This window comes from Crinia signifera, chromosome 6, assembly GCF_055691185.1.
Source record: "Crinia signifera chromosome 6, ASM5569118v1, whole genome shotgun sequence".
NCBI classification, from domain to species: domain Eukaryota; kingdom Metazoa; phylum Chordata; class Amphibia; order Anura; family Myobatrachidae; genus Crinia; species Crinia signifera.
Genome location: NC_139222.1, coordinates 46,813,310 through 46,823,722, shown reverse-complemented (window position 1 = coordinate 46,823,722; position 10,413 = coordinate 46,813,310).

Genomic DNA, 10,413 nt, shown 5'->3' with positions numbered 1-10,413 from the left:
TGTGACAGTTCCTTATATTGGCCCCTGATATACTTGTACATGTTGAGCATGTCCCCCCTTAAACGTCTCTTTTCTAATGTAAATAGTTCCAAATTGCTTAATCTCTCCCTGTAGCTTAAATTCTCCATTCCCCTAATAAGCTTTGTTGCTCGCCTTTGGACTTTTTCTAATTCTATGATGTCCTTTTTATAGTGTGGGGCCCAGAACTGCACTCCGTACTCGAGGTGAGGTCTCACCAATGCTTTATACAGTGGCATAATTACCCTTGAGTCCCTAGTTTCCATTCCCCTCTTAATACATGCCAGAATTTTGTTGGCCTTTTTTGTAGCTACATTACAATGGGCACTACATCCCAGTTTGCTGTCTATTTGGACTCCTAGATCCTTTTCAAGTATGGAATTACCCAGTTCCTCTCCGCTAAGGTTGTAACTTGCACACTGGTTGTGTCTCCCAAGGTGCATAACCTTACATTTATCTACATTGAACCTCATCTTCCATTTTTTTGCCCACTCATCTAGAATTGCAAGATCATTTTGAAGCATGGTGACATCTTCTGATGATTTGATGACTTTGCTAAGTTTTGTATCGTCCGCAAAGATGGATACATACCTGAGTAACCCTATCCCAATATCGTTAATAAAAATGTTAAACAAAATGGGCCCCAAAACCGAACCCTGGGGCACTCCACTTAGTACCGGTATCCTATCTGATACGGCACCATTCACAACCACTCTTTGTTCTCTATTACATAGCCAATTCCCTACCCATCTGCAGATATTTTCACCCAATCCTAGGTTCTCCATTTTATTAATCAATCTCTTGTGTGGGACCGTATCAAATGCTTTAGCGAAATCTAGGAAAATCACATCTACAGCATTTCCATTATCAAGGTTTTTGCTAACCTCTTCATAGAACCCTAGTAGAATAGTTTGACATGAACGATTTTTCACGAACCCATGTTGGTTAGTACTGAGTAGACGGTGATGATCTAAATATTCCTGGATACCATCCCTTAAAAATCCTTTAAATAGTTTACCCACAATTGATGTTAAACTAATGGGTCTGTAATTAGCGGGATCTTCCTTTTTTGAATATTGGCACTACCTCTGCTATTCTCCAATCTTTTGGTACTATACCTGACGATAGTGACTTGCTAAAGATATAATGTAGGGGGGTAGCTAGTTCATCCCTTAATTCCATTAATACCCTCGGATGAATCCCATCTGGCCCTGGTGATTTATTTGTTTTAAGTTTGCTTAGCCTCAGTATTATTTCCTTTGGTGTGAAATCCACAATGAGATCTGGCTTATTTGTCCCGTTTGTGGTAAATGTTCGTTCCACAGTCTGCTCTCCCTTAGTAAATACTGATGAGAAGAACTCATTTAACAGTTTTGCTTTTCCCTTGTCCTCAGTAACACTTTTTCCACTAGTATCAGTTAGTGGGCCTATGTTTTCCTTAATTAAAAGTTTACTATTTGTGGCCCTTATTCTGTTTCGAGCGGTACGGCCCGCGTGCGGCCGTACCGCCGATGTTTTCCGTCTGCACATGCGCAGAGGTCAATCTGCGCATGTGCAGGCGAATTCGCCGCACATAACGTTAGTACGCCGCAAAGGGGGCGTATAGGGGAGTGAGGGGCTTCATGCCCTCATTTCCCTATGTATACGCCCCGCGTTTCATGGGCGTTCCCATGCAAACGCGGGGCGTACGCATGGTAATGAGGGCATGACGCAACTCATGGGGGCGGAAAGCTGACGTCGCCGGATGTCAGCTTTCAGCCCCCATACAAGCTACCACACGGACGATTGTCCGTGTGGTCTCAGCTTGCGGGAGCTGCCGGGGCGTGCGGACCTGCCTTCGATGGTCGACGACCATCGAATGCAGGGGGCAGCTCCCACCATGGTGGAGGCGTACGCCTCCACCATTTTTATGCGGATCGCCAGCCGTCCGTGTACGGACGGCCGTGGCGATCCGTAGGGTGGGCGGGGATTGGTTTGTGCGGCCGGAGCCCCGTGTGCGGCTCTGGCCGCACCAACCAGAATAAGGGCCTGTGTATTTAAAAAACTTCTTTGGGTTGGTTTTGCTTTCAGTGGCTATGCACTCTTCATATAATATTTTAGCTGCTTTGATTACCCCTTTACAAGTTTTGTTTGATTCTTTGTATTTTGCGAATGCCTCCTCATTCAAGTTCTTTTTATAGAATTGAAAGGCTCTGGTTTTATTGTTGATAGCTGACCTTACTTCTTTGTCCAACCATGGTGGCTTTTTTTTGTTGAATTTACCTTGAGTTACTTTAGGAATGTATTCAATAGTTAGTGAATCAAGCACCTTTTTTAGAGTATCCCACATTTCCTCTGCATTTTTTCTCTCCATAACCGTTTCCCACCCAATTCCTGTTAGGGCTTCCCTGAATAATTCAGAGATCGCTTTTCAATAAGGTGATGTTTTGGCCGCGGGACCTTATATAATAAGTGTCCCCCGGCTGTGACATTACCCTGCTGGCTGGTTTGGTCTGTGGCTGGTTCTTAAAATATGGGGGACCCCTACTCATTTTGTCCCCCATATTTTGGGAACCGGACCTGGAGCCTGGGGCTGGTTTTAAAAAATCTGCGAAGCCCTATTTGCTGGGTTTCCTAATTTTTATTTTTATTTTTTTTATTACCAGCCCCGGCTCTTTCAGCCTAGTGCTGGTTGCGGCTGTGGGGGGGACCGGCTGTGGGGGGTTACGGCTGAAACCGTCGTATTCATTTGTATCAAGAATACGAATACGATTTTTTGTATTCGGATTCTTAGTAAATTTCCCCCATAATGTCCAGATGGAATAAAATCCTCCTTAAAGGGTCTTGTGATGGTCTTCCTTATAGGGTTACCCTTTGTGCCGTATTTATAAACCAATGCTTACAATGGGCTTACATTCATAATTATAGTGACAAACATATAAAGGTATCTTTAGAAATTCTGCTCACGTGTTCTTACTTCCTCTCAACGATCAATCCTCCTGTCACGGTTTCTTTATCCAGCCATAAGGAACCAGCACCAAGCGGTTTAAATTTTTTTTTTTAATTGATAAAAAAGTAAAACAGAAACCACTTCTCCACAGATGGAACAATAAGTGAAAAGAAAAAACTGGGGAGGCCTCCCGATTTCCTGATTTGTAGATAAAAAAAAACACCAACACATTTCAACACTGTAGTCTTTCACAAGGTGTACATTTTAGGCTAGGTGCTACTTTTATACCCAGAATGGGAGATGTCCTCTTCTTCCTGGGTGTGGTTTGGCAACTTTCGTCATAACATGAAAAACATACACTTACATATCTACTACATACACTTGCATATCTACTACAGCAAAGAAGTAAGTTGATCCTCTTGAATTCAACCTAATCGATACATTATATTCCATAAAAACAGTAATAACAACCAAATATATATTAAACGGTTTAATTGGATGGCGTGCGTTCCAATTTCTTGGAACACAATGACTTCGGCCGGAAATAGAATTCCGTGATCGTGATGGATCTTAAAAAAGGAGAAGTATGCAAGTTACAAGAATAAACTGAACCCAACGAGGTGGAAAGGACTTAAATCGTATAGCTGTACATCACAGGAGATCACCCAAAATCACATATTGGGTAATCTCCGTGACCGGACGTGACCTCGCACCAATAGATGGTCATGTGATTGGACAGTCGGAAGTTAATTCAGCGTCACATGCCTTTATGCGTGTCACCAAGGTGGAAACGGGTTGATAATACTCCTGGACGTGCATTCCACCACATGAACCTTATCAAATGAAATGCCGGAATTCAGTGTGTTCCATTTACTGGAACGCCATTGCCTTCCTTTGTGCATATTTCATACCTTTTATACACATACTAATTCTAACAATAAAAGGTGTAATGGTACTTGTTTCCTAGCAGGGCGCCCAGATTTCCTACATACGCTCAGTAGTTAATTTAGTTAATTTATTCACTGCACCCTGAGTGAAATCGCATCGCATGGCCCTTTTTTGTGGCGTGAAATATGAGATGAGATCTCAGTAGTTCATATGGTAAAACACCTAAAACAGGACCACTCTCCACGTCACCCCGAAGCGTGGCGAGCCCCGCGTGGGGGCGGCGTAACGCATTCTCTGACCTTTTCATACCCCCACTATCCACGTTGGCGTAGAGTTGACTATATAGTGTGGCGAGCCACCAAGCCCGAAGCGTGGCAAGCGGACGCGGAATACAATTAAAGTAATCTCGCCACGCTTTGCGCTCACCACACTATATAAAATCAACTCCACGCTGATGTGGATAGTGAGGGTATGAAAAGGTCAGAGGATGCGTTCCGCTGCGCTCGCCACGCTTCGGGGGTGACGTGGAAAGTGGTGCTGTTTTAGGTGTTTTACCATATGAATCTCATCTGCGATGCGATTTCACTCAGGGTGCAGTGAATAAATGAATTAAATTAACTACTGAGATCGCATCGCACACATCGCAAGGCACAAAAAGCCATGCGATGCGATGTGCGATGCGATTTCACTATGCAGAATAGCCCACTAAGCAAATAGCTTAGTGGGCGCCCTGCTTGGAAACAAGTACCGGTGTAACAAATGAGAAGAAACATAAAATATATCAGAGAAACCATTTTACCTCAAAATCGAGGTTTAACCCTCCAGGATGTAATGTGCCAAAATTGAAAATGGTCCTCATTTCACTTCTGGCCAACATTTCTTCTGGATTATGTTTCCTAAAATTAGTTTTAACCATTTGTAAATCACAAAACAATGGCCCTTATTTTGGTTCATTCTTTCTGACAAAATCCTTCTTAGATGGACAAAACCATGTGCACTGCAGGGGGGGCAGATGTAACATGTGCAGAGAGAATTAGATTTGGGTGAGTAATTTTGTTTCTGTGCAGGGTAAATACTGGCTGCTTTATTTTTACACTGCAATATAGATCTCACTTCGAAGTAAAACCCCACCCAAATCTAATTCTCCCTGCACAAGTAACACCTGCCCCACCTGCAGTGCACATGGTTTTGCCCATCTAAGAAGGATTTTGTCAGAAAGAATGAACCAAAATAAGGCCCAATGTGAGGTGTTTTGGGTCACATTGGTGGATTTCTTTAAAATGTGCCGACACCCTTTTTAATGTTGCGGATATGCTCCGCCATTCTCTCCTTGAGCTTTCTGGTTGTCCTCCCCATATACTGTTTATCACAAGAGCACTGTAATAAATAAACTATGTTTTTGCTGTGATGTGATGAACTGCTCAATTTTATACTCCTTTCCCCATTATTTAATACTCCTTTCCCCATTTCGTAGAAATTACTTCAGTTATCTTATTATTGGGGTATTTGCAAGTCTTACACATACTGCATGATCCACATCTGTCGAACCCTTTTGATTTCACAGTCCCCATACTCTTGGGATCATTGATTACAATTTTCACCACATTGTATTTAATATTCTTAGCTTTTCTATATACGAACTACGGCCTTTCCTCTAGCACTTTCTTGAAGGTGTTATCACGCAGTAAAATGTTCCAATGTCTCTTGATTATGGTTTCCATCTGTTTGAATTAGCTGTTATATTTTGTAATGAATGGAATTTACTTATATCCTTTTCGTGTATCTTCATTTCTATTCTTGGTTAATAAGTCTATCCTGTTACAATTTTTATATTTCTCATACGGCTTTTCTACTGTATTGACTGTATAACCCTTGGCGAAAATTAGTTTTTTCAAAGTTTCTCCTTGAGCCTCATAATCATCCATATTGGTACAGTTTCTCCTAATCTTATTAAATTGACTATTAGGTACTGAGGTGAGCCAATTACTTTGGTGATTACTATTAAAGGGAATGAGTGAATTCCAGTCCGTCGGTTTAATATATGTCTTAGTTTTTATTTCACCATTTTCCATGAAAATAAGGAGGTCCAGAAAACTTACTGATTCTACACTGTATGAAAATGTGAGTTTGATGTTCTTAGTATTACTATTAAGATAGGAACAGAAGTCCAAAAGGGTACTTTCATCACCCTTCCATATAAAGAAAATATCATTGATATACCTGGACCAGGTTTGCCCCAAGGTCATGCCCACCATAGATACACTGGGATTCCCAGTGTGACATAAGTTGGCATACCCCGGGGCAAACCTGGTCCTCATAGCTGTTCCATTGGTTTGAAGGTTGTACCCAAAAAAATTATTCTTGAGTATAAACTCTATTCCTTTAAGGATGAAGTTCACTTCCTCTTCAGGGGTATCTTCTTTCCCTAGAAAATATGATATTGCGTCCAGGCCATCCCTATGGTTAATAATTGTGTACAAAGACAACACATCAGCTGTTACTAAAATATAAGAGGACTCCCATCCGATACCATCCAGTTTCTTAATCATTTCCATTGAATCCTTCAAATAAGACAGAGGGCCTGATTCTAGTTCACTCTTTCTGCCAAAATCCTTCATAGATGGACATAACCATGTGCACTGCAGGTGGGGCAGATGTTACTTGTGCAGAGAGAATTAGATTTGGGTGGGGTTTTACTTCAAAGTGAGATCTATATTGCTGTGTAAAAATAAAGCAGGCAGTATTTACCCTGCACCATGTAGGGTAAATACTGGCTGCTGAAGGCACATGGTTTTGTCCATCTAAGAAGGATTTTGTCAGAAAGAGTAAACTAGAATAAGGCCCAGAGTTTTTAAACCAATGGTTGAATAAAATGATCCACATAGTGGGATACATTTGCAGTCAGGGATTCTGTGCCTGCCACTATAGGGCGGCCAGGGTTTTTTTCTTTGTCTTTATGTATTTTTGGAAGATTATACATCACAGGTATAGATGGATAAGGAATAAGTATATATTTCTTAGTAGTTTTGGAAAGTATTCCTTTGGATGTATATTCTTCCAACATCTTAACTAGCACTTTTTTTATTTGTTCTGATGGGTCCTTCCTCAATTTCTTATAAGTAATTTCATAATTTAGCAGTCGCATTACTTCATCATGATAATATGTGGAATCCATCATGACCACTCCTCCCCCCTTATCCGCAGGTTTTATAACTATTTCCTTATTCTTCTGCAAATTTTTAAGTGCATTACGTTATGATTTTGTGAAGTTTATATCCCTGGTTTTCTTAAATGTAGTGTTTTCAATATCTTCTCTGACCATTTTCTCAAAGGTCTCGATAAAACATGTAGGGAAAAAGATGGATTTATTTATTCCTCACCTTCTTCATCCAATCTGTCCTCAAATTTATTTCAGGGTCAGTTTCCGTGTAAATCGCTGTAAGTCAATGTACACCTCAAAGGTATTTATTCGACTTGAAGGGGCGAATTTCAGACCTTTTTGTAGAACACCCATTTCAATGTCGGATAATGTGTGACTACTTGTATTAAAAAAAATTGTACATCCTGATATAGTTTCATTAGTTTCCTTCTGATCTTCCTCGGAGGCTTGGATTTCTGTTCCTTGAGGTGGGTCCCTCATGTTCTTTTTCTTCTTCTTTTCTTGTTAGATTTTGTGAGATATCTTTCCCTCGTGTGGACAGTACCCATCTCCATACACAACCAACAAATACAGATGGAGACACACTGATGCTTAAGAAATGAAATGGTACTTCGTTTGGATGTATAGTACTCAATTCGATCCTTGATGGATAAATTTAATGGATCCTCATAGCTGGAATTCTCAAGTGAATATATACATGGAAGAAAAAAGTACATAAACAGAAATGGTGAAGTATGTCCAAATGGCTCCTTCTATCTTTTCACCCGTGTTTATTGGATGTGGGGAATGTGCTGGTTGTCCCTTCACCCAATGGGATCAGAAGATGAAAGTGCGTACCCACTTCACATTAAATGTGGGTATGGGGAAGCCTATCAAGGTATCTTTAAATGCAATCGTACCCCAACTCACAGTATGCAGGTAGGGGACTTTCATATAAAGGTATCTTTTTTTATCACCAACAAATCTAGGGTGCGTACCCCAACTCACTCGCAAACATGGATAGATGTCCCCGTAGAGGCATCTTTTTGAGACCACACAGAGTTTCAAAAGCAGTCTTTTAATATTTATTTATTATTTATTTATTAACAGTTTCTTATATAATGCGCACAGATTCCGCAGCGCTTTACAATGAGCAAAAACACATAATGAATTACAGCACAAGACATTTAGGACAAGTACATGGTTAATACGGATAGTTGCATCAGGGGACAGGACACTGAAGCAAGCATCAGGGTGGCAGTGGTTTATATATTCTAAGAAAGGCACATAAGGAGAGAGGGCCCTGCTCGTGAGAGCTTACACAGAAGGGGAAGAGGTGAGCATAAACAGTAGGTTAGGATGAGAGATGGTAAGGTTTTATGCAGGAGGGTGGGAAGAGGTCAGCTTAGTCCTTGATATTTTGGGGGACATTTACCAAAATGGATTCGTAGAAAAAAGGTGTATTCGTAGGGAGAAATACACCTTTTTTTTACGAATTTGTATTTTCGGGATTTACAATCCCAAAAATACAACAAATCGTAGTCCTAAAGATGGAACATTCGTATTTGTATTTACAAATACGAATGTCTACACCATCGATAGAATACGACAGAAATCACCATTCAAAGAATGGTGGTTTCTGATTTACTAAGCAGCCGTACTGACAATACGGCTGCTTAGTGGTGTGAACGGCCTTTAAGCCTGCACGGATCAGTCAGATCCGTGCAGGCTTCAGTCAGATCCGTGCAGGCTTCAGTGTAAAAAAAATAGAAAAATAAATAAATTAAAAAAAAAAACGGCGTGGGGTCCCCCCCACAGCCGAAACCAGCACCAGGCTGACAGAGCCTGGAGCCGGTAATTAAAAATCAGGGAACCCGACAAATAGGGGTTCCCTGATTTTTAACAACCAGCCCCAGGCTCCTGCTCCGGGGCTGGTTCCCAAAATACGGGGGACAAAATGACTAGGGGTCCCCCGTATTTCAAGAACCAGCCCCAGGCAAAACCAGCCAGCGGGTAATGCCACAGCCGGGGGGAGACTTTTTATGCAAGTCCCCCCGGCCAAAGCATTAACCCTACCGACCAGTCAGCCTGGCCAGGGGCCCTGGGGGAGTGGGGACCCCCCCAATAAAGGGGTCCCCCCCCTCCAGGACTTACCTGACCAGGCTTGATCCGACGTAGTCCAGGTAATCTTCCTGCTGTCGCCGGTCCCCGCTGTCTGCGCTGTCTCTGCATCGCGCTGAGGAGAGATGCTGAAGTTTCATATTCGGCGCCTCTCCTCAGACTGAATTCTATTGGCCGCCTAGCAGGCCAATCAGGAGCCGACTTTCTCGGCTCCTGATTGGCCTGCTAGGCGGCCAATAGAATTCAGTCTGAGGAGAGGTGCCGAATATGAAACTTCAGCATCTCTCCTCAGCGCGATGCAGAGACAGCGCAGACAGCGGGGACCGGCGACAGCAGGAAGATTACCTGGACTACGTCGGATCAAGAGAAGACTTCTTCAGCGCAGGAACAGGTGAGTAGGATTTCCTTCCACAGCTCCAACATGGATTTCTTCGGACCCGGACACCGCCATGGACCTGGAGGACGACACGGACCGTCGACATAGACCTGGAGGACGACGCAGACAGCCGACATGGACGACACAGGACATCAGGACCAGGGCTACCTACGGGATCAAGAAAGGTAAGTATCAGTATGTATGTGTTATGTATGTATTAAACTTTTATTTTTCACGTGTGTCAGTGTGTTTATTTAACTCTTTCTTTTACTGTGGAACTACAAGACCCAGCGGGCCCTTTAATGCCCCGCAGGCTGGGACTTGTGGTTCTCCAAGTCCCAGCTTGCGGGGGAGGCTTGCTGGGACTCATAGTTCACCAGTAAAAGACAATGGTTTTTATTCTATTTTTTACACAAAACCATCAGCTCGATGCCCACCGCCCAGGGGCATCGAGGACAGCACCAGGCTTCAGCCTGGTCAGGTAAGTCCTGGAGGGGGGGGGCCCCTTTATTGGGGGGGTCCCCACTCCCCCAGGGCCCCTGGCCAGGCTGACTGGTCGGTAGGGTTAATGCTTTGGCCGGGGGGACTTGCATAAAAAGTCTCCCCCCGGCTGTGGCATTACCCGCTGGCTGGTTTTGCCTGGGGCTGGTTCTTGAAATACGGGGGACCCCTAGTCATTTTGTCCCCCGTATTTTGGGAACCAGCCCCGGAGCAGGAGCCTGGGGCTGGTTGTTAAAAATCAGGGAACCCCTATTTGTCGGGTTCCCTGATTTTTAATTACCGGCTCCAGGCTCTGTCAGCCTGGTGCTGGTTTCGGCTGTGGGGGGGACCCCACGCCGTTTTTTTTTTTTTTTTATTTATTTTTTTTTCTATTTTTTTTACACCATGCAGCCTGCACGGATCTGACTGATCCGTGCAGACTGCTAGAAATAATTCGTATTA